We start from the raw sequence: 25053 nt of genomic DNA, 5'->3' as shown, positions 1-25053 counted from the left end.
TCGCTCGCCTCCCCCAGAATGTGTCTGAATAGGTCCTGCAGGTAGTTGGCCACACTGTCCTTTTCAGCTTTCAACGGGACCCCCCTGACCCTTATGTTATTCCGCCTGGAGCGGTTCTCCAAGTCCTCAGAGTGCGACTGTAAGTCCACCTGTTGATCCTGAAGTCGTAGGATTTCCTGCTGAAGTCGCTCCACCTCCTCACTGCGGGACCGATCAGCCTCTTCCAGCGAGGCAACACGCTCACCCAGGCCGTCGATGTCGTGACGGAGTTCGCGGTGTTCCCCGGCCATGTCCTGTTTCAGAGTCTGGAAGTCTTCACGCAGTGTGTTGAAGAGGGAGGCCAGGAAGGCTTTTGTTATCGGAGCGGAGTCTTCATCCTGTGGCTGAGGGCTCGCGGGGGGCCTCGGGGACGACTGTGGTTGGGTCTTGTCACCTTTCGACGTCGCTTTATGCATGAGTTCCACCACGTTCCGGGTCCCCTTGCGATTAGAGTGCGCCATTGTGTCCGGTGCAGGGTGCAGGCGAACCGGCAGGCGTCGTCGGACGCCGATGAGTAGTCACCCAACAGAGAGACTAACTGTGATGAGTGGTGAACGAACCAGAGCTGTCCCGTGAAATGGCGAGGAGCGGCGACCCAAGAAGAGGCGTCTTGGGGGTGGCCGGAGGAAGAGTCTCTCGTGTGGCGCCAAAAGGGGTGGCGCTCAGGATGCGATGTGGCCGGTGAGGCGATGGGGGTAGAGGCGACCAGGCCAGCCGGGCTGGGGACCCTGCGCCTCGTTGAGCAAGGGTATGCCTGAGTGAGGAAGAGCAACGCTGGTCTATGAAGAGTGCTGTGGCACCAGGCTGAAGAGCAGCGCCCCAGAAGCAGTCGAAGGCTGCGAAGATGTCCACAGACGGGCTGATCGACCAAGCGGGGGAGCCGGTGGGTAGCAGATAGCAGGCAGTTGGGAGGAGGCCTGGAATGACGGTTCCGGCGAGCGGAGGCTCAGGACAATGTCCAGCAGGGTAGTGACACCGACCCCAGCAGGCGAGGGACACCCAGCAGAGAGTGCAGGGACCCAGGGGAGGGGAAGCAAGCGGTAGTCCAGGACGCAGGGCGCCTCTCACCTTATCCCCCACGTCCTAGGGGTCGTTTCCAATGCGGGGGTGTGTGGTTCCTCACGTCGGTGGCGGACCCCTCCTCCGGGAAGTCAGGGGGACGGGAGGTTCCGGGTCCCCTCCAGTAGCGGGCCGGCGCCGCCAGTGAGATGCCCGCTGTGGGTGGAGTGACGGTTGGAGATCCTTCCGACCCCCGGGCAGGCCCACGCCGGGGTCTAAAGTAGCAGGAGGCGTCCGGCGGGGGTTGCTGTGCCCGGAGGGGCCGTAGAAGCAGGCCTCAGTTCAGGTGACAGTTCTCCGCCGATGATAGGGGAGGCTCCGGCGAGGTGTGGGGGCGAGTGAGCCCGGTGCAGGGCGCCGTCGAGCCAGGCCGCGCCGTCACCCGATAAGCCCACGCGTGGTCCCAGAGTGTCCAGAGGGCCCTCTCCAGGGCGGATAAGGCACCCGCGGAGCAAGGCCACCGATCTCAGCGCGCCCCCCCCAGGGGCCACTGATGAAGTGGGGGATGGCCGGCGAGAGGGCGCAGGGCCGGAGGACGGCGCCTCTCACGGTGCAAGGAACTGTAGGCCCGCCAGGTGAGGGCGCGGGAATGCGCCCAGAGGCCCACGCCGGGACCCGAAGTCAGTGGTAGGCTGCTTATGAGGCTGAGAACACCGGCTCCCAGGTACACCGCCGTGCAGTGGGCCGGGTGTCCGTGCTCGGGCGGCCGACCGCTGGGCCGGCAGGCCCGTCTACGTCGGGATGTAGGCGCTTGGCGGAAGGGCTCTAACCTTCTTCGCCGGCGCACCAGTCATAGCCACAGCAGAGGTCGCGGGTCGTCGGTCTCCGTAGGCGTCCAAAGCTCAGGTCGGCGGTCCCTCGGCGGAGCAGGGTGGATGTGCGCAGGATGTGGGCGCCGCGGGGCCGCCGGAGACGGACCAGTCCGGCTCTCTGGCAGGCCCACGCCGGGGCCTAGATTTGCCAGGGGTCCTCCTGCGTGGCGCACTATGTCCGGGGGGTGCGGGACGCACCGCGTCCTCCGGGGGACCCCCGCAGCCGTTGGGCGCACGTCACTGCTGTCCGGTGTGCCAGTCCACGGCTCTCCGGCGGGATGTATGCTGCCCCCGCAGTGCAGCCGCGCTGCGGAGGGTCTCAGATTCGCGCCGCCATTACGCCGTCCTCCCCGGCGATTGGGAAAGCGGGGCCACCGGCAGTCACACGGCCAGAGGAGTCCGAACGATAGCTCCCCAGGGCAGCAGAGAGGGTCGAGCTTGGATTTGGGCTGAAGCACGGGGGTGATAGCTAGAAATTACGTGGCAATGGGGCTTAGGGCCGGGGAGCCTCTCGAGACACGTCTACTCAGGCCGCCATCTTGGCCACGCCCCCGAGTGGTACAATTTTGGATATTTTACGAATTTTTGGAGCACTTACAATGCTTATTGGATGAGAATTTTTACTTTGTACTGCAGTGGAATTACTTGCTTTTACTACAAGTGATCTCTACCTTCATTTGGGAAAGTGCTTTGTTGAAACAAGATTTTCTCACGTTTTGAGCCTTCAGTTGCATTTATCTGAAGAGATTCTCATCCTGCATCGTTTCAAGCTCTTCTATATCGTTTACATACGCTGGAGAATCGTTGGAGCGAAAACTGAATTATTTACATGCAATTGTCAAGTTATTACGAGTTTTTAGAAGTTTCCAGCATTTTTCAAACCTGTTGATGGCCCGCGCTGAGCTTTCTTTAATCGCGTGAAGTCCGCGGTTGTTGCTGCTTCGTGAACGTTGCTAGGCTACAAGATCTTCCAACGCTACGGAGAAGGTATCCCTTGTGATTGGTTACGAGGGTTTGACGTCACTACGTGAAGACGTGCAACGTCAGTGGCGGCCATTTTATATTGCCATAGCAACGCGGAAAACTTTTACCGATACTACACGACAGAGACAGTGTGACTTCTGGTATTATCGAACAGTGAGAACTGTTTTAACTTTTACAAAACAACGTTCAAATACTACGCGACGAGGACAGTGTGCTGATGTTACTGACATTACCAAACAGTGGGAGCTATTTTAATTATTGCGAAAGTTACTTTGTAGATCTGCTTCTTTTAAAGCATATTAGTATAAGTTGTTGCATTTAGATGAGAATATGATATGTCTTATTTTAGCGATTTGCTCATTTTAAAATGTGTTAACATATTTTCTTTCATTTAGCTAGCGAATGTTATTATCAAAAGCGCTATATTTTAGTGGTGTGGGTGTGTGAACATACTTGTTTATATTATCTTCTAATCATATAAAATACATACGTATTAGTCACCTTACACATTCACGACCATGCAATTTGATCCCCCGTCAAAATTTCTCCCGAGCAAGGGTGATCTTCCTATTCCTTGGAATAGGTGGAAGGAGGAATTTTTAACTTACCTGAAGGCTATTGATGGAGAAAGAATGGGAAATGAGAGGAAAAAAAATATTTTTCTTCATTGTTTAGGGTCAGAAGGGCAAGCTATTTTTAGGACTCTTCCTCCGGTACGTGGTGATTTGGGCAATTTTGATGAGGCCATGTTACGAGTTGAAACAAGATTTAAACCCACTACTAGTATTGCTCTTAACCGTTATAAATTCTACACCAGGGCGCAAAAAGATTCTGAAAGTTTTGATGATTTCTTAACTGCTTTGAGGTCATTAGTTATTTCTTGTAATTTTGGGGAGATCACAGATGAAATGATAAGGGACCAGATTATAGTGAATGTAAAGTGTAAGAAAACGCAAGAGCAGTTATGGATTTTGGGGAATCCTACGTTAAAAGAAAGTATATCTACTGCTAAGGCATTTGAACAATCCAATAAATGGATGAAAACTATTGAAGAGAATGCTAAGGGTGTGAAGAATGACAAAACGGGAGACGATGTTTGTGCTATAAGCAATGTAAAGAACAATTTCCAATCCAATAAGAATGTTGGAAAGAATCAAATTGTATGTTACAGATGTGGTAGTAATAATCATGTCGCATCTTTCAAGTTCTGTCCTGCTATTGGTAAGGAATGTAGCAAGTGTGGGAGAATTGGTCATTTCTCTAAAGCATGTAGGGATTTGAAAAAAGGGAGTAGTGATCGCAATGTCAGTCACTTCAAGAAAAATTAAGTTTCATGTGTAAGGTCTTATCCTTCTGGTGAAATTTCTTGTGTTCAATGCGAACATTCTAAAATTAGTGAAATGATGAGAGAAGGTGGCATGGTTGTTTCATTGATGAATATCGGAGTTGTTGATGGGGAAGTACTTAATTCACCTAAATGTATTGTGAATTTTATGGATGTGAATCTTGAATTGATGGCAGACTCTGGTTCTCCTTGGACCATCATTACAAGAGATTATTTTGCTGAGAAGTATGGTTCAAGATTATCAGAAAAAGAGCTCTCCTCCCCTGATATTAATGCTCTATGCTTCAATGGGTCTAACATTGACTTTATTGGTTATTTACAGTCTACAATTTATTTTAAAGGGAGATCTGCAGTCATTAAATTGTATGTAGCAAAAAAAGGTATTGATGTACTTGGATGGAGGGATCAATGGAAGTTGGGAATTATGTTAAATCCACGGAGTAAAGAACCAGTCACAATATGCAATGATACGTTTCCACAAAAAGGTTCTATTGTCACTATAGAGGGTGACTGCAGTTGGGAAAATTTGGCTAAAGAATTTCCTAATGTTTTTTCAGAAAATTTAGGCAGGTTGAAGGGTTTTACTCATGCCATCAAGCTCAAACAAGGAGCTGTACCCCTAGTACAAAAGCTTAGGAAAGTACCACTTAATGTCAGAGAGGAATTAGGAAATGCTCTTAAGGAAAAGTTGGACAATGGAGTGATAGAGGAGATTGAGTCATCTGAATGGGTTTCTCCAGTTGTTCTTGCTCGTAAGCCTGATAAAAGTTTGAGGCTTTGCATTGATTTGAGAGCTTTGAATGTGAATATTGTTGTTGATTGCCAATCCCTGCCCAACATAAATGAAGTTGTGAGCATGCTTGGGGATGCCACAGTTTTTTCAACTCTCGATCTTAGATCGGCATATCATCAAATCGAGTTGACGGAAGAGTCTAGGCACCTAACGGCTTTTATTACTCCTCAAGGATTGTACCAATTTAAGCGAATGCCGTTTGGGTTAGCCTCTGCGGCATCCGTTTTTCAAAGATCAATGTTTCATCTGTTCAGGGAAATGGGAAGTTACGTTAAGTGTTTCCAAGATGACATTCTCATTTTTTCAAAAAATAATGAAGTCCATTGTGAACACTTAAGAAATGTATGTAAAGTTTTAAGTGATACTGGTTTGACAATCAAGAGTAAAAAGTGCAAATTGTTTCAGAAGACTATAGAATACTTAGGGCACACAATATCAAAAGATGGTGTGTCTCCAAAGAAATCATTAGTTGACGCTATTTTGAAAGCACCTGCACCGGATTGTAAAGATAAATTGCTATCATTTTCAGGTCTTTGTGAGTACTACAGCAAGTTCATCAAAGACTTTGCTACTAAAATGGAGCCTATTAGAGAACTTGCTTGGAAGAATGTGGAATTTGTATTGGGCAGTAGACAGCAAAGTGCCTTTGATTCTATAAAAGCTGACATGGTGGCTGCTCCTACTCTCAGACCTTTCTGTTTAGATAAGTTGTGTTTGTTGACAGTAGATGCTAGTCTTTACGGTTTAGGTTGTGTTTTGTCACAACGTTCAGGAAAGGAGGAGTGGAATGTGGTATTTGCGTCTCGTACACTCACTACGACTGAGAGAGGATATGCTGTTATCGAGAAAGAACTTTTGGGTTGTGTTTGGACCGTGGAACATTTTCGGAATTACATTTGGGGTGCAAGGTTCATTTTAAGAACTGACCATAAACCTTTGGTGAATATTTTGTCGCCTGGTGGAGGGGTTAGAGCTACTGCTCGCATAGCCAGACTTATGTCACGCCTCCAAGAGTATAATTTCGATATTGAGTATGTTCCAGGAAAATTGAATGTAACTGCGGATTGTTTGTCCAGACTGCCATGTGACAGTGTTGATGAGCCCGGTGATGAAGAAGTTGTAGTTAGTATTACCAAGTCTGTTTCTGAAAATTTTAAATTGATATCCGAAGAGATGTGGATGAGAAGTATGAATGAGGACACTTTACTTTGTCAAGTGAGAGATTTTGTCAAGAAGGGTTGGCCTACAAAGGATGAGGTGTCTGGTGATCTCATACCTTTTTTAAATATTAAGGAAGAGTTAGTTACTGAAGGAGATTTGGTTTTTAGATCTGGGAAGTGTATTCCCCCTTTGAGATCCGTGAGTTTATTTTGAAACTTAGTCATGAGTGTCACATGGGCATGTCCTCCATGAAGAGGCTGATTAGATCAAATTTTTGGTGGCCTGGAGTAGATAGGTTTGTTGATAGGTTTGTGAGAGAATGCCCAGATTGTAAAGAAAGTGACAAGACTTGTAAATGTAGTCCAGCTCCTTTGATTCCAGTTAAATGGCCAGAGTATCCGTGGCAAAAGTTGGGTATTGACATTTCTGGTCCTTTCAATTTTTTACCTGCTGAATGCAGGTTTGCAGTTGTAGTGGTTGACTACCATTCCAAATGGCCAGAGGTCAAGCTTATTTCTCATCCTAATTCAGGAAATGTGATTTTGTTTTTAAAAGAACTGCTTGCTCGAGAAGGTTATCCTGAAATGATGATTTCTGATAATGGTGTGCAGTTTAGATCTTCAGAAATTCAAGAATTCTTTAAAGATTGTGGTATCAAACATATCACCACAGCATTGTATGAACCACAAGGGAACGGACAAGTTGAGAGGTACAACAGAGTACTCAAACAAGATATTCTTTGGGCCCGGACTTTTGGTAGCTTTTGGAGAGAAAGGTTAAGGGAGAGACTTTGGTTATATCGGATTACACCTCATACGACTACTGAGATTTCTCCTTTCCGGTTGTTAAGGGGTAGAGATCCCATTTCTAAATTGTGTCCTTGGTGGTTTAAAAAGAGTACTATTCCTCATGATGCAGTGCCTGATATTTCTGATGTAGCTCGTAAAGTTGAAATTAAGCAAGACAAGATCAAATATGATTATGATGTTCGGATGAAGGTAAAGGCACCTGTGTTTAAGTGTGGTGATTGGGTGAGAATTCGCAAACCAGGTTTTGTTTCCAAAGGTGAAATAAAATTTAGTAAACCAATTAAAATAGTAAAAGTAAATCGTAACAGTGTTGTCACGCAGGATGGTAAGGTCTGGAATGTCAGACGTGTTTCTAAATGTATCCCTTTATGCCATTGATTTTCTTAAGAAGGGAAATGTGTTGCATTTTCTATTCATATTCGTATGTGTTATTTCTCTTTTAAGATTATATTAATGTGTTTCCCTTTTAATCTGCTGTTCTTTAGTTCTGTGCACATGCACCTGTCTGAAGATTCTTTTTAGAATTGTTTACCTGTAAATGTGTTTGTACTGGCAGATCTCTGCTGGGACTTGAAGAAGAGAGTACTGTGCTGTTATCATTAAATCAGTACCATCTATACTTGGATTATTTGAATTATTTACTACAATTTACAACAGAATACTTATGCACAGATATTCTGAATAATAACAGTCCAGTGTGCAAACTACACACAGTCTACCATCCACCAGGAGATAAAATTTCTCAGTGAAACAGTAACACAATATTGCCCTATCCTCGTGTCAATACTTATGCACTGATATTCTGGATAACAACAATCCAGTGTGCAAATTACACAAGGTCTACCATCCACCAGGTGATACAATTACATCAATAGAACAAATAATGGAAATCATCTCTACCAACGCAGGACAACACTGCACCCAGATCTTACTCAGAGATTTTAACCTGCACTGGAATGACCCTAATGACCAAGCAGCCAACAGCTTAAAATACTTTCTAGCTGACCTTAATTTGACACAATTCTGTGACAGCCCTACCAATAACTTGGGGGCCACCTTGGACCTTATTATTGCCAAGAGTAACAACATCAACTGGAATCTATCATCCCTTGTGATTGGACAGATCACCACCACATCACTTTCCTCGTCACAGAATCTGTAAAGACAATAAAAAAGCTCAACTAAAGAAACCAAAACACTGGAAAAGGAGCATGCAAAGCACCAATCTGAATAATCTGACATCCCTCAGCAACAACATCTTGCCACCTCCCTTGGACATGGCAGATGTCCATGACCTCACAGCCCACCAGAACTATTCAATGCTGACCATTCTAGAGTCAATAGCACCATTAAAATTAAAAATAATAACCACCAAATAATCCAAACCATTCAATGATAGCCTAAATGTGGATAGGCATAAGCTCAGACTAGTGAAACGATCATGGAGATTCTCACTTTCCCTCAAACATCTTCTACACCTGAAATCACTGAGGAGCACTTACAACAAAATGATCAGAATCTCAATAGTTAATTTCTTTAGTAACCAATTAGATAATGCTAGAAATCATCCCAAAGAAGTGTTTGAACTTATCAAGTTACAATCCGATGGGGAACCCAACCCTGCCACTACATGTAGACAGTTAGGGAGCACCTCTCACACCTCATATGAGCACACCCATGCTTGGGATCCCTGAACCACCATGTCTCTCAGCTCACACCACCAAAAACAATGTCTCATGGAGCACATTCAAAACCTTTGATGAATGCACCATTCTCAAAATACTAATAGCACCAAAACCCTCAAACCACTTCAGCGACCTTCTACCAACAAATCTCTTCATGGATGTGAAAATGTACCTACTCCCTCTCTGGACCAAGAAAGTCAATGCATCACTACTGCAAGGATCGATCCCTGAATGGAGATATAATGTTAAAATCTGTGTATGACCGCTCAGTTATTGTGTGTAAAAATTAAATAAATAACGTTTCTTTAAATAAAAACGATCGATCCCTGACTGTCCTAAAGCTGGGCAGGTAACACCTATTTGGAAAAAACCCACAGCTGATCATGCGGATCCCAGCAATTTCCGGTCAATCTCTAACATGACGACACTGGCGAAGCTCCTTCAAAATTGTGTCCATGTACAACTGTGCAACCACATGATTCAGCCTCCTAGAGCAATTCCAATCTGGCTTCCAACAGGGCCACTGTACTGAATCGGTGCTCAGTCATATAGTTGATGATGCTCTAAAAATGTTTGATCAGAATGAATCCTGCCTTTATATCCTCCTTGACTTCTCATCAGTCTTTGATACGGTCAAAAACGACAGCCTATTCGACCAATTTAAACATATGATGGGGTTATCAGGTTCACTTCTTTTCTCCACAGCAGAACCCAAAGAATAAAAGTCAATATATCCCTATCCAACCCTTCACAGGTCACACTAGGGGTCCCACAACGGTCATCGCTCTCATCCATTCTCTTTAACCTATTTATGGAACCTTTAATTGAACTGCTAAATTCTTCCAATATCCACTATCACATATATGTGGATAACACCTAACTGTACCTAAAAATGTCTTCCCCAAAGGTATTAGGTCTCTTAACACAACCTTAGAAAAAAACCAAAAGTGACTGACCTGTAACAACCTCAAACTAAATGCTATCAAAACAGAATTCCTCCTTATTGCCCCACCCAAACACCCACTGGGCATCACACACTGGATGAAACTGCCTACAGTGTTTAACTGCTTACCACAAATCATAGATTCAGCAAGATTTCTGGGAATAACGCTCAACAAGAATTTGTACATGCAGGAGCCCATCAGCTCTATTACCAAAGGAGCGAACTTTCACATGAACATCATAAGAAAAATGAAACCCTTCCTTCCCCATGATGATTTCAAGTCAGCTGTTCAAGCCCTAGTGATTTCCAGGTTGGACTATGGAAGTATAGCCTGTAGTTTCTCCAGATGTAAGCTTGCACCACTAAGGGCCTCTCTTAACTGTGCCGCTATACTCATTACAGGATACAAAAGAAACAACCACATCACTCCTGATCTGAAATCCTTAAACTGGCTCTCATATGAGGCAAGGATTGTCTCAATAATATGGAACACCCTAGCCCTGAAATCAGACTGAACCCCTCAGCTGCTTCATTCAAAAAAGAGGTTAAAGTAATACTGACAAAAACATTTCTGCCATAGAATCCATGATCTCCACTCTTGAGCACTATGTATCCCCCTGGTCTACTACTTATGTTTCATCCTCACATGTTATGTTCTTATTTTTTTGGGGGGGGGGTTGGGGTTTTGTATGTCTTGAACCCTGTGGTGGCCTCTCTTGAGGCTTCTATCGTAAAATGTTGTGCCCTTGATAATAATATTGTTCTTTAAACCACCTTTCTCATTAAACACTGTAAAGCGCTCTTATACCCGCAAGGGTCATGTTTGTGCTGTGTAAAACTTAAAAAATAAAATGAACAAATAAAAGCACACGAGCCAGGCATAGGTCCAACGACAAAATAAAAGGGCAAGGTTAGAAGCAGGGACAATAGTCACCCACAAGGCAGTAAGACAGTGCTCAACCCTCAGAAGACCCAGCTCATTAATCATGCACATCAAGAGAAAAACCCCAAGAAGACCTCATCTGAATTAAACCCTACACAAAGGCCATGATGTGGCAAGCTACGCAGGAAGGCACACCCAACAGACATGCATTTCATGCACCAAGACCCAGCTACATACACAAGTACAGGCACATCTGATTAAGTGCAGAAAACAAGTACAAAAGAGCAGCGAATTACCTGGGAACGTGAAACAAAAAAACAAATAGCCCAAGCCATTAGCAGATTAAGGCCTTGCAATGAGCCCTATCAGAAGTACCACAAAGTGTGAGACAAAGCCTTATAGCAAATAAGGTAAAGGGAAAGGGAGTCTACTGCCCCAACAAAAAGGCACAGAGTAGTAGCAAAGCATACCCAGGTTAGGCCACGCTTACCATGGAGTACAGGGGGAGTCAAAAACCAGAACCCACTCTAATGTGGAAGGGGTAGAGCCAAAAGGGCCAACAATAAAGGGCACATCAATCAGAAGAAACAGGCCCAGCGCCCTCCATACCCCCAATCTCCAAGGCCAACAGGGAGCCAGGACCAAAGAACTCTAGAGGAGTGACCAGAAGACGCCTCTAGGTAGAACATTTAACAGTGGGCCAGCACTCTGGACATGCAGAGAGAGCCAGCAAAGAACAAACAAACAAGAATCTCAGAGTAAGGAAGGCAGAAGAGTACAGAAGCCACACACCCCACATTTACCCCTCACCCCTGGGCTATGCTTATACATGTAGGAAAAAACACAGTTAATGGACAGAATGTAGAACAATGTCATACATTCACCCCAGTACAAGGATCTGGGCCTAAATCCATCGTTTTTTTGCACTCCACACCACCCTGGGTTAGACACTGGCTATATGCAAATCAGCTCTGACCCTGTGCCTCATGGGAACAGTCCAGTCCGAACTACCAAACCATGTATTTCCCAGAACGGAATCAAGCATCCAAGGACCGGTTTCTGGCTATCAGCCTTCATTCAGCCTGGATAGCTTGACTCCAGTGGTGTGGAGAGCCTGGGACTCACGTCTGAGCATACCCAGCCCACTCGGGGTGAACATTTCAAAAAACACAGTTGATGGACAGAATGTAGAACAATGTCATACATTCACCCCAGTACAAGGATCAGGTCCTAAATCCATCGTTTTTTTGCACTCCACACCACCCTGGGTTAGACACTGGCTATATGCAAATCAGCTCTGACCCTGTGCCTCATGGGAACAGTCCAATCCGAACTACCAAACCATTTATTTCCCAGACCGGAATCAAGCATCCAAGGACCGGTTTCTGGCTATCAGCCTTCATTCAGCCTGGATAGCTTGACTCCAGTGGTGTGGAGAGCCTGGGACTCACGTCTGAGCATACCCAGCCCACTCGGGGTGAAAATTGCAAAAAACACAGTTGATGGACAGAATGTAGAACAATGTCATACATTCACCCCAGTACAAGGATCTGGGCCTAAATCCATCGTTTTTTTGCACTCCACACCACCCTGGGTTAGACACTGGCTATATGCAAATCAGCTCTGACCCTGTGCCTCATGGGAACAGTCCAATCCGAACTACCAAACCATTTATTTCCCAGACCGGAATCAAGCATCCAAGGACCGGTTTCTGGCTATCAGCCTTCATTCAGCCTGGATAGCTTGACTCCAGTGGTGTGGAGAGCCTGGGACTCACGTCTGAGCATACCCAGCCCACTCGGGGTGAAAATTGCAAAAAACACAGTTGATGGACAGAATGTAGAACAATGTCATACATTCACCCCAGTACAAGGATCTGGGCCTAAATCCATCGTTTTTTGCACTCCAACCCACCCTGGGTTAGACACTAGCTATATGCAAATCAGCTCTGACCCTGTGCCTCATGGGAACAGTCCAGTCCGAACTACCAAACCATGCATTTCCCAGACCGGAATCAAGCATCCAAGGACCGGTTTCTGGCTATCAGCCTTCATTCAGCCTGGATAGCTTGACTCCAGTGGTGTGGAGAGCCTGTGACTCACGTCTGAGCATACCCAGCCCACTCGGGGTGAAAATTTCAAAAAACACAGTTGATGGACAGAATGTAGAACAATGTCATACATTCACCCCAGTACAAGGATCTGGTCCTAAATCCATCGTTTGTTTGCACTCCACACCACCCTGGGTTAGACACTGGCTATATGCAAATCAGCTCTGACCCTGTGCCTCATGGGAACAGTCCAGTCCGAACTACCAAACCATGTATTTCCCAGACCGGAATCAAGCATCCAAGGACCGGTTTCTGGCTATCAGCCTTCATTCAGCCTGGATAGCTTGACTCCAGTGGTGTGGAGAGCCTGGGACTCACGTCTGAGCATACCCAGCCCACTCGGGGTGAAAATTGCAAAAAATACAGTTGATGGACAGAATGTAGAACAATGTCATACATTCACCCCAGTACAAGGATCTGGGCCTAAATCCATCGTTTTTTTGCACTCCACACCACCCTGGGTTAGACACTGGCTATATGTAAATCAGCTCAGGGTCAGAGCTGATTTGCATATAGCCAGTGTCTAACCCAGGGTGGTGTGGAGTGCAAAAAAACAATGGATTTAGGCCCAGATCCTTGTACTGGGGTGAATGTATGACATTGTTCTACATTCTGTCCATCAACTGTGTTTTTTGCAATTTTCACCCCGAGTGGACTGGGTATGCTCAGACGTGAGTCCCAGGCTCTCCAAAGCACTGGAGTCAAGCTATCCAGGCTGAATGAAGGCTGATAGCCAGAAACCGGTCCTTGGATGCTTGATTCGGTCTGGGAAAGACATGGCTTGGTAGTTTGGACTGGACTGTTCCCATGAGGCACAGGGTCAGAGCTGATTTGCATATAGCCAGTGTCTAACCCAGGGTGGTGTGGAGTGCAAAAAAACGATGGATTTAGGCCCAGATCCTTGTACGGGGTGAATGTATGACATTGTTCTACATTCTGTCCATCAACTGTGTTTTTTGCAATTTTCACCCCTAATAGACTGGGTATGCTCAGACGTGAGTCCCAGGCTCTCCACACCACTGGAGTCAAGCTATCCAGGCTGAATGAAGGCTGATAGCCAGAAACCGGTCCTTGGATGCTTGATTCCGGTCTGGGAAAGACATGGCTTGGTAGTTCGGACTGGACTGTTCCCATGAGGCACGGGGTCAGAGCTGATTTGCATATAGCCAGTGTCTAACCTAGGGTGGTGTGGAGTGCAAAAAAACGATGGATTTAGGCCCAGATCCTTGTACTGGGGTGAATGTATGACATTGTTCTACATTCTGTCCATCAACTGTGTTTTTTGCAATTTTCACCCCGAGTGGACTGGGTATGCTCAGACGTGAGTCCCAGGCTCTCCACACCACTGGATTCAAGCTATCCAGGCTGAATGAAGGCTGATAGCCAGAAACCGGTCCTTGGATGCTTGATTCCGGTCTGGGAAAGACATGGCTTGGTAGTTCTGACTGGACTGTTCCCATGAGGCACAGGGTCAGAGCTGATTTGCATATAGCCAGTGTCTAACCCAGGGTGGTGTGGAGTGCAAAAAAACGATGGATTTAGGCCCAGATCCTTGTACTGGGGTGAATGTATGACATTGTTCTACATTCTGTCCATCAACTGTGTTTTTTGCAATTTTCACCTCGAGTGGACTGGGTATGCTCAGACGTGAGTCCCAGGCTCTCCACACCACTGGAGTCAAGCTATCCAGGCTGAATGAAGGCTGATAGCCAGAAACTGGTCCTTGGATGCTTGATTCCGGTCTGGGAAAGACATGGCTTGGTAGTTCGGACTGGACTGTTTCCATGAGGCACAGGGTCAGAGCTGATTTGCATATAGCCAGTGTCTAACACAGGGTGGTGTGGAGTGCAAAAAAACGATGGATTTAGGCCCAGATCCTTGTACTGGGGTGAATGTATGACATTGTTCTACATTCTGTCCATCAACTGTTTTTTTTGCAATTTTCACCCCGAGTGGACTGGGTATGCTCAGACGTGAGTCCCAGGCTCTCCACACCACTGGAGTCAAGCTATCCAGGCTGAATGAAGGCTGATAGCCAGAAACCGGTCCTTGGATGCTTGATTCCGGTCTGGGAAAGACATGGCTTGGTAGTTCGGACTGGACTGTTCCCATGAGGCACAGGGTCAGAGCTGATTTGCATATAGCGTCTAACCCAGGGTGGTGTGGAATGCAAAAAAGCGATGGATTTAGGCCCAGATCCTTGTACTGGGGTGAATGTATGACATTGTTCTACATTCTGTCCAACGACTGTGTTTTTTGCAATTTTCACCCCAAGTGGACTGGGTATACTCAGACGTGAGTCCCAGGCTCTCCACACCACTGGAGTCAAGCTATCCAGGCTGAATGAAGGCTGATAGCCAGAAACCGGTCCTTGGATGCTTGAGTCCGGTCTGGAAAAGACATGGCTTGGTAGTTTGGACTGGACTGTTCCCATGAGGCACAGGGTCAGAGCTGATTTGCATATAGCCAGTGTCTAACCCAGGGTGGTGTGGAGTGCAAAAAAACGATGGATTTAGGCCCAGATCCTTGTACTGGGGTGAATGTATGACATTGTTCTACATTCTGTTCATCAACTGTGTTTTTTGCAATTTTCACCCCTAGTAGACTGGGTATGCTCAGACGTGAGTCCCAGGCTCTCCACACCACTGGAGTCAAGCTATCCAGGCTGAATGAAGGCTGATAGCCAGAAACCGGTCCTTGGATGCTTGAGTCCGGTCTGGAAAAGACATGGCTTGGTAGTTTGGACTGGACTGTTCCCATGAGGCACAGGGTCAGAGCTGATTTGCATATAGCCAGTGTCTAACCCAGGGTGGTGTGGAGTGCAAAAAAACGATGGACTTAGGCCCAGATCCTTGTACTGGGCTGAATGTATGACATTGTTCTACATTCTGTCCATCAACTGTGTTTTTTGCAATTTTCACCCCGAGTGGACTGGGTATGCTCAGACGTGAGTCCCAGGCTCTCCACACCACTGGAGTCAAGCTATCCAGGCTGAATGAAGGCTGATAGCCAGAAACCGGTCCTTGGATGCTTGATTCCGGTCTGGGAAAGACATGGCTTGGCAGTTCGGACTGGACTGTTCCCATGAGGCACAGGGTCAGAGCTGATTTGCATATAGCCAGTGTCTAACCCAGGGTGGTGTGGAGTGCAAAAAAACGATGGATTTAGGCCCAGATCCTTGTACTGGGGTGAATGTATGACATTGTTCTACATTCTGTGCATCAACTGTGTTTTTTGCAATTTTCACAACCGAGTGGACTGGGTATGCTCAGACGTGAGTCCCAGGCTCTCCACACCACTGGAGTCAAGCTATCCAGGCTGAATGAAGGCTGATAGCCAGAAACCGGTCCTTGGATGCTTGATTCCGGTCTGGGAAAGACATGGCTTGGTAGTTCGGACTGGACTGTTCCCATGAGGAACAGGGTCAGAGCTGATTTGCATATAGCCAGTGTCTAACCCAGGGTGGTGTGGAGTGCAAAAAAACGATGGATTTAGGCCCAGATCCTTGTACTGGGGTGAATGTATGACATTGTTCTACATTCTGTCCATCAACTGTGTTTTTTGCAATTTTCCCCCCGAGTGGACTGGGTATGCTCAGACGTGAGTCCCAGGCTCTCCACACCACTGGAGTCAAGCTATCCAGGCTGAATGAAGGCTGATAGCCAGAAACCGGTCCTTGGATGCTTGATTCCGGTCTGGATAAGACATGGCTTGGTAGTTCGGACTGGACTGTTCCCATGAGGCACAGGGTCAGAGCTGATTTGCATATAGCCAGTGTCTAACCCAGGGTGGTGTGGAGTGCAAAAAAAACGATGGATTTAGGCCCAGATCCTTGTACTGGGGTTAATGTATGACATTGTTCTACATTCTGTCCATCAACTGTGTTTTTTGCAATTTTCACCCCTAGTGGACTGGGTATGCTCAGACGTGAGTCCCAGGCTCTCCACACCACTGGAGTCAAGCTATCCAGGCTGAATGAAGGTTGATAGCCAGAAACCGGTCCTTGGATGCTTGATTCCGGTCTGGGAAAGACATGGCTTGGTAGTTCGGACTGGACTGTTCCCATGAGGCACAGGGTCAGAGCTGATTTGCAAATAGCCATTGTCTAACCCAGGGTGGTGTGGAGTGCAAAAAAACGATGGATTTAGGCCCAGATCCTTGTACTGGGGTGAATGTATGACATTGTTCTACATTCTGTCCATCAACTGTGTTTTTTGCAATATACATGTAGGAAAGCACAGGGAATTGCTCAACATCAAACATCATCCATTGAAAAAAAAAACAGAAATGGCAGAAAGTCTGAGCAGGAAGGAAGTAGACACCCCTAGTAATATCAGCCTTGGGCCAGAGGAGGTAAAATGTCAGGTGCTTAGCACAGAAAGAGGATGCCCTACCTATTCAGCTACAGGACGGCCAATTGAGGCAAAGCCTCTGTCCCATAAATCCTAGATGCTCCACAGTTGGAACACCATATTCAAAATAGGGCAGAACAAGCCAGAAACACCAACATGCAGCAAGTCAAAGTCTCGGAGGCCAGGGAAGGGAGTCAAAAAACCATCTCACGAGCCAGCAATACACATAGAGTATGTAAGGCCAATTCCAGCAGGGCACAAGAAATCTAGACACCCAAGAACAAACTTGGAGGAGGCTCGCTGTTGTTCATTAGAGCAGAGGTCCACAGCGTTGTCAAGCAGAGTTAACCCAACACCAGGCTCAGGTCCAAGAGAGATCCAGTGAAGGGCAAGCAAAACTTCACAACGGCACTACACAGCTTAAACAATCTCCTCAAACGGCCTGAGCACACAATAGGTAAACAAGAAACAAAGAGACAGGTACAACCAAACATCCGAAAACATCTACAGAGAGCATAGTGCAAAGCACAGCCTGCACCAGAGGAACAGAAAATGAAGACAGGCAGTCACCAGTCCTCCAGCTAAAGAGTGTCCAGTTCACACATTGAGCAGATATGCCCCGCCCTAAGTCCAACAGGGAGCAAACAAGGGCAACGGATCCACATCCAGTGACCACGGTCAACAACAACATCAAGTCAAGTGTCTAAAACCTCAACCCAATGACAGCAGGGCGCCAGAGAAGAGCAGGTAAAGCTCCAAACCCAGCATGAGAGAGCTCAAACAAGCTCAGCAGGAAGGTGTGGGGGCACACTTTGTGAACAGAACTCAGGTAAATAGCCCAGCGGGCACCTAGGAAGCCAGTAAAAAAATGAACACAGTACACAGCAGAAGGAAACTGCTAGCAACACAAAGAAAAGGCTCACGTTGGGCTTAAAAGCACAATTCCTCGTTCAGTGGCAGGCAGCATGAGGCAAATCTCTCCCAGACAAGGGAAAAAATTAATTTCTGTGAAGAGGTGGTCCTTTACCCTTTATATTCACACCTGGCAGGGGGCATTTTTTGTTTGTTTTGTGAAAGTTACAGGATACCTTTCTCCAGGGTGTGAACACACCTCACGGAGTAAGGACTGGGATGAAGAAATGATCATATGGTAATGAAGGGAACAATCCTCTCCCAATTCTACTACATTTAATTAAAAGGTGGGCACTGAGATTCTCTGTGGAGTTTTACAAGCCTATGTTTTCAAGTACATTTGACTACAGTTACCACAACATGTTTCTCAATACATGAAAAAGAACACAAATTCACCCCAATAACCCAGTTTGCTCTACCTCTAAGAAAAAGGCTGGAGAGAAGCAGATTATGCCATAAAACAGAAAGAGAGCAGATGTGCCCTGTGGGTGTGCATCATAGTTCATTTAAGGCCCCTTTTCTGAGTTACATTATGATACAGTGTTATACCTAGGGAAATAGTCAGGTGTTGCTTTTTAGGGCTCGGGCCTACGTCACACTGCGTAGCAGTGTGGGCGGAGCCCAAGAGTCCTGTAGTTAGCATCTCCGAAAAGCTACCTAAAAGATTCCTGGCTGTTCGTGATTTTTTGTCCTTCTTTTTGCCAGCTGCATGGCAATTGGGCCTCGCATGCGTGTTTTTTTAGAAGAGAGCACGCAATAGGCCATAGGCGGTAGAGTAGCTCCGCCTATTGCATATTGTGTGCGGTTACGCACACAAGAAGGCCATATTTCTTCAATTACCAGCTGTCAGGGGCCGCGGGAATTGAAGACAGATGCTGGGCGCACGTTTTTTTTAATTGTAATCCATTTCACGGAGCTCTCCCTGTCAGCGCCTCTTTAAATATACATCCTTAATCCTGATATGTGTACAAAATACTTTCTGCGAGTAACTTATTTCTCTTCTTTTGGAAACCATTCAAGCATTTTCCGGAACATTGGCACATGTTTCACGTTTTGCCTGTGTTCCCGCTCTGTGTCAAATAAAAATGTGATACCAGATCTTACGTAATCTTGCAAAGAAGCAGATAACATGTACAAGAGTCCTCTAATACTTCCCAAAGTTCTATCCTCATGTCTTAGTGGCAGTTACTGTTTGAAGATGCCCTCCAGGTAGTAGACGGTAGAAACAATTTCTATGCAAGAACTGGGTAAAAAAGGCATCACGCACTGTTGTGGAGGAAACGGCCAATATAAAATCCTGTGTGATTTAAGCCCTGTTAAATCATATTGCAGACCAGCAGTACCAGGCTGGTCACAGAGATAAGTTTTGAAGTTGGCATCAAAACATTCCCACTGCCAGTTTTCAAAATAAACCACAGTACCTCGTCTTTAGAGGGTGCATTCCATGCAAAGTAGAACACGCCTCTCCTGCCAATGAAAGCTGAAATGGGTAGAAAAGATATTTAACGTTTTTAAATGTTATTTTATATTGAGTAAGCTTATTTTTAAAGCTTGAAGGTTATACTTAACTGAAGGCAAGAGCGCTTTCCTCGCAGCCGGCCCCGCCCACCTCCGTGGGACTAACTTTATCAGCGGAGGGAGGTGCGGCGGATTGGCACTGCAGACAGGTGCCACGTCCTGGCACCAGAGGAGCCAGGCGGACGCAGACCCAGGCAGACAGAGACCCAGTGACCTCAAGGGGGAGCCAGGAGCCAGAGTGCAGGGCTAAGGTCAGTTCCCCTTGTCACAGTATGTGTGATCTTGAGCGTAGAGAGCAGGGATCTGGTCCACGAAGTTCATGACCATTGGAAAGAGAGCGCGGCCAGTGTCACTTGAAGCCTGAGGAGGCCAGCGCCTCTTACTCGCGGAGGTATTTTTCTGGGTTGATGGTACTAATAGTTATCGCTTGGCTGTGACTGCTGCCTACAAATCACCCTGGCGCCGTTCGCTGTAAATCCGTGAATCTCTACAGCGCATGCATAAACAGACTGAGCTATCTATATACCTATTGAATCAAACCAGGCAGCAGCCTGGAAACACCTGGTCTTTGCAGCATACTTTCTCTTCCAGGGGAACCTTATCTAATATCATACGCGCTGAATAGTCCCGAACCAGGATTACAGTAAACAATGCATCCTTCTTTTACAAACTCACAGTCCTTCTTTGCACTTTTGGAGTGTATCCCAGGCATTTACTCGGGCACTTTGGCCTTTGCGAATTTACAAGACTTCTGGAATGCATGGACGCAGGGCACTTCTTTGCGAATTCACCCCCGTTCTGGGCTCCATAGACGCAAAGCACTCACTTTGCGAAATTACGCTAGTTTTGTCCTGGGATTATAGACGCAAAACACTTATTTGCACTTTGAGAATTTACTCCAGTTCCAGGCTCGGTATTTGCACTGCTCTATTTTGCACATTTGCCCCAGTTCTTTACTCGGTGACCTCACAGCGCTTCTCTGAACTTCTTGAATTCGCCCGAGTTCTGCACAGCCGGCGTCAGACGCTTGCTTGCACTTCATGGATTTACCTCTGTCCTGCCCTCCATTAATTCATAGCAGTTGTACCCCCACCTGTGTAGTCATCAGCGTGTTTACCAGTCAGGAGGTCAGTGAGTGACGAACGCTGTGTTGTAAAGCGCTCTGACACCTTCGGGTAATGTTCGCGCTATATAAAATCACATTAAATAAAAAAATACACAAACATGCAACATAAGACAGAACGCTTAGAAACGCTGGAGTGATGCATGCTGGAACTGTGACAGAGAGAAGGGAGACTTAGAACACCTTCTTCTCAGCTGCCCTAAGATCAGAGGATTCTGGGACAGAATTGGGACACTTATCAATGAGATCACAGGAGTAGCCATACACATAGATTTCCCAAGTCTAGTCCTAGATTTTGCATCCCCGGCCATCACAACGAAAGAGGATCGTGACCTCGTTGACCTACTGCTGACGACTGCAGTCAAAATAGTCCTAAGTAACTGGAAGGACACCTCAAAGGCTGCGCCCCAGGCATGGCTAAACTGGGTCACGTTCCTAAGGGGGGCAGATAACATCACAGCGAAACACTCGCCGAAAACTCATAGGCAGGCGAACATGTGGGAACCCCTAGACCTCTACCTATCATCGCACAAACCCCCATAGACGCAAACTCTAGACTACCGCTGAGGGGCGCACCCTGCGGATCCACGCGCCAACAAAAGGAAACTAATACGCAAGGCTCCTCCACTCTTTCATTCTCGACTTCTATCCTCCGCTATCCTCTCTTTCGTCCGGGGCGTGGGTCAAGGACACCAACCGAGCTTCGCGGAGGGGGCGGCAGAAGATGATGACAAGCTGGACTTGGAAAACTGACATTTGAACAAAGCCACGGAATGACGGGGCCAACACCCCCCGCCCCCCCTTCCTACCTCCCCCCCCCGGCGCCTTTCCCTTTCTCTTTCTTTTGCCTTTTTCTCCCCCCTTTTTTCCTCCACTCATGTATATTCCGTGCTCCATGTAAATATATATTTTTTACACAATAAAAAATTACAGAAATCAAAAAAAAAAAAAGAATCGCTGTAGTCGGAGCACTTTAAGAGTGCCAGTACGGCGGCGTGCCCATGCAACGCAGAGTGTGTATCCGGCGTTAGAATGTACACAAAGGAGCGGTGCGCGTGCCCGCCTGGTAATCCGCTCTGGTATTTTACAAAGGGTGACTCGTGTGATCTGATGAACAGCTGTTGAACTTGTGAGGCCCCGGAAATATAATGTTTGTTTTGAGCGAACAAGAAATGTGCACTTAAACGTTTCCAGTCTCTGCGGAGAGTGTTAACAGCAGTTAGACCCTCTAAATAAGCACTACCTTCAGCGAGCAGGAAAGGGCAATTAACAACCGTTAATGCCCAGCAGCATCTGGGCACTTAGGCCTCTCCGGTCTCCTGCAGGTAGGCAGACAGAGTGGCTGTCTCCATCAGCGCCCTGTCTGGCTTCAGACTCGCAGTGCACGCACCCTGCTGCTGAGGGCTGTGTGCAGTGTGAATAGCAGCAGGGCCGGTCCTTCATTCTTATGAGGTCGATGAAGGGAGTACTGCTGGGTGGGTCACAGTTACGTCTATTAGCAGTGCCTCAGAGAGTTTTCGAGACAGAATGTAAAATCGGGGGAATATTGGGAGGGGAGATAGTAGGTTTCATTATTGTACAACACAGAGCCGGGCAAAATGTGGGGTGTGGGGGGAGGTATTTCTTTTTGAGGGGTCACCTCAACGTGATGAAGGTGGGAGGGACCAGACCTGATTTCTGATTCTGACTTAACACGTGACCGCTTCAAGCCAGTGTACTGGGCCACTTGCCTGCACCCGGAAGCACTTGAGAGGGAAAGGGTTAATGAAAGGAAATTGACATAGAAAAGGACACTATCAACAACCCTTTAATCACAAATCCAGTGTGGGCACCCAGGGCGGGTGGTCAATGTAGCCCTGCATCCTGGGCACTCTGGCTGGCACTGGGGCGGTCAGTGGTTACTGGGCAGTACCCGTGGTAGGCGTGCCTGTAGTCAGAGTGAGTGCAGAGTGACTGTGAGTGCAGAGTGAGTGCCAGAGTGACTGTGAGTGCAGAGTGGCTGTGAGTGCAGAGTGAGTGCAGAGTGAGTGCAAAAGTGAGTGCGAGAGTGAGTGCGAGAGTGAGTGCGAGAGTGAGTGCGAGAGTGACTGTGAGTGCAGAGTGGCTGTGAGTGCAGAGTGAGTGCGAGAGTGACTGTGAGTGCAGAGTGAGTGCAAGAGTGACTGTGAGTGCAGAGTGAGTGCGAGAGTGACTGTGAGTGCAGAGGGAGTGCAGAGTGAGTGTGAGAGTGACGGTGAGTGCAGAGTGAGTGTGAGAGTGACAGTGAGTGTGAGAGTGACAGTGAGTGCAGAGTGAGTGCAGAGTAAGTGCAGAGAGAGCAGGGTATGCTTGTGCGCTTACACTGTGCACTGACACACAGGAACTAAAACAAAGAACAGCTGAACACGTGTCTTGGGAGCTTCATGGAGGCAGTTGGCCCTCAGTGAGGGGAGCAGCAAGGAGGGGACGCCACAACCAATCAAGCACAACTACTCACAACCTACTGCACGATTACAACACAGGCCAAAGGGCAGAGCTAGGTCTTTTCGCATTACGTAGGGTGAGCAGTGTGTGAGCGTGCAGGGTTAACAGTGTGTGAGCGTGCAGGGTGAGCAGTGTGTGAGCATGCAGGGTGAGCAGTGTGTGAGGATGCAGGGTGAGCTGTGTGTGTGTGTAGGGTGAGCAGTGTGTGTGTGTAGGGTGAACAGTGTGTGAGTGTGTAGGGTGAACAGTGTGTGAGCGTGTAGGGTGAGCAGTGTGTGAGTGTGTAGGGTGAGCAGTGTGTGAGTGTGCAGGGTGAACATTGTGTGAGTGTGTACGGTGAGCAGTGTGTGAGTGTGCAGGGTACGAAAACCAGGGAAAGTCCACCACACACACACACAAGACCACACACATAAGACCCCACACATAAGACCCCACACACAAGACCCCACACACAAGACCCCACACACAAGACCCCACACACAAGACCCCACACACTCACCACCACACACTCACCGCCACACACTCACCACCACACACTCACCACCACACTCGCAACCACACACGCAACCACACACACACAGAACTACACCGTCAGTGCAAACTTTCACCAGACACAGACACCATAAGACGTCAGTGCACGATTTCACCGGGCACAAACACCACCAGCCGTCAGTGCAGGCTTCCACCAGGCACACACACCACCAGCCGTCTGTGCACGCTTTTACCAGGCACACACACCTTCAGCCATCAGTGCACGCTTCCACCAGACACACACACCTCCAGCCAGCAGTGCACGCTTCCACCAGGCACACACATCACCAGCCATCAGTGCACAATTTCTACAGGCACACACACCACCAGCCATCAGTGCACACATCAATTGTTAACGCATCCACAATTAACTATTGTATCAATCGCAGTATGGTGCCCTTTACTTTTAAACATATTCATCTAAAGCGCAGCATGCCACTACTGCTACAATTCCAAAACAACCCACATAATTCCACTACACACCACATGCATACACTCCATAACACATGGCTAAAAGACATTGCCATTTACAATGCCATTAGCTCTAACTCAAATAAATCCGAGACCTATTGCATTTCCAATGCTTGTTGAGGTTTGTCAGTCTCTTGTCGAGTGGTTACTGATGCTGTGTTGAATGTGGGTGCATGTGTATATACATAAGGTCTGGCAGCGAGAGGTCCTACTTGTGATCAAGCCGGAGGATTAATGCTCTCTGCTGCTCCCATCTTGTACCACCAATGTGCCTGTGTGAGGTACAATTATTTTTGCATTCCACATGTTAGACAGCACAGACCAAGCAACTAGTTACTGTAAAGCCTTCTACACCCATTGTTCTGGGTAACAAGATAGATCCTGATCTATCACTGAAAGCATAAGCCTGTTAAAGGGAAGATTACAGGTGTTTTGACTTTTAAAGTGCTACCTTTCTTCCAGGAGGTTGAAAATATAGCTAGAAAAATTAAAGATAAGGTAAAACTGACATCAAAATTCCGCAGGCATCTTTACCACAATGGGGATACAAATATTAAATAAGGTAGAAGATGATCTTTAAAATAGTGATCTGTTGCATATGTACAATTTAGGGCCTATATACGATGAGAGTTTGGAAGCCTCTGACCACTGGTCGGAAGCTTTCGGAGTCTTATCGCGGTTTCAGTTCCGACCACTGCATTACGATGTCATTCCGGTTGGATTCATATGGGGTCAAGGAGCGTGTCGGCCAGTTAAAGGTCTGCCCATAATCCCTATGGATGGCGGTTCTGCCGTAGGGATTATGATGTTGGTTTCCAACAGGTTTTTAATGTTGGGCTTTCTGACATTGAGCGACATTAGGAACACCTAGCAGGGACCCCTTCACCCTGCGGCCTCCGGTTAGGGGCCGATGGGGCACCTGTGCAGGGTTGAACAGATTCGCCCATTTGTCAATGGGAGCTTGTTGTACGGCTGGTTTATGGCTGCAGCACAAGCTCCCATAGACAAATTGGAGTATGCAACCACACCATGTGTAATCGACGTGTCGGGACCGCCGACT

This window comes from Lissotriton helveticus, chromosome 3_1 (genome assembly GCF_964261635.1).
Source record: "Lissotriton helveticus chromosome 3_1, aLisHel1.1, whole genome shotgun sequence".
In the NCBI taxonomy this organism is placed as follows: domain Eukaryota; kingdom Metazoa; phylum Chordata; class Amphibia; order Caudata; family Salamandridae; genus Lissotriton; species Lissotriton helveticus.
Note: the sequence above shows the minus strand (reverse complement) of the source record.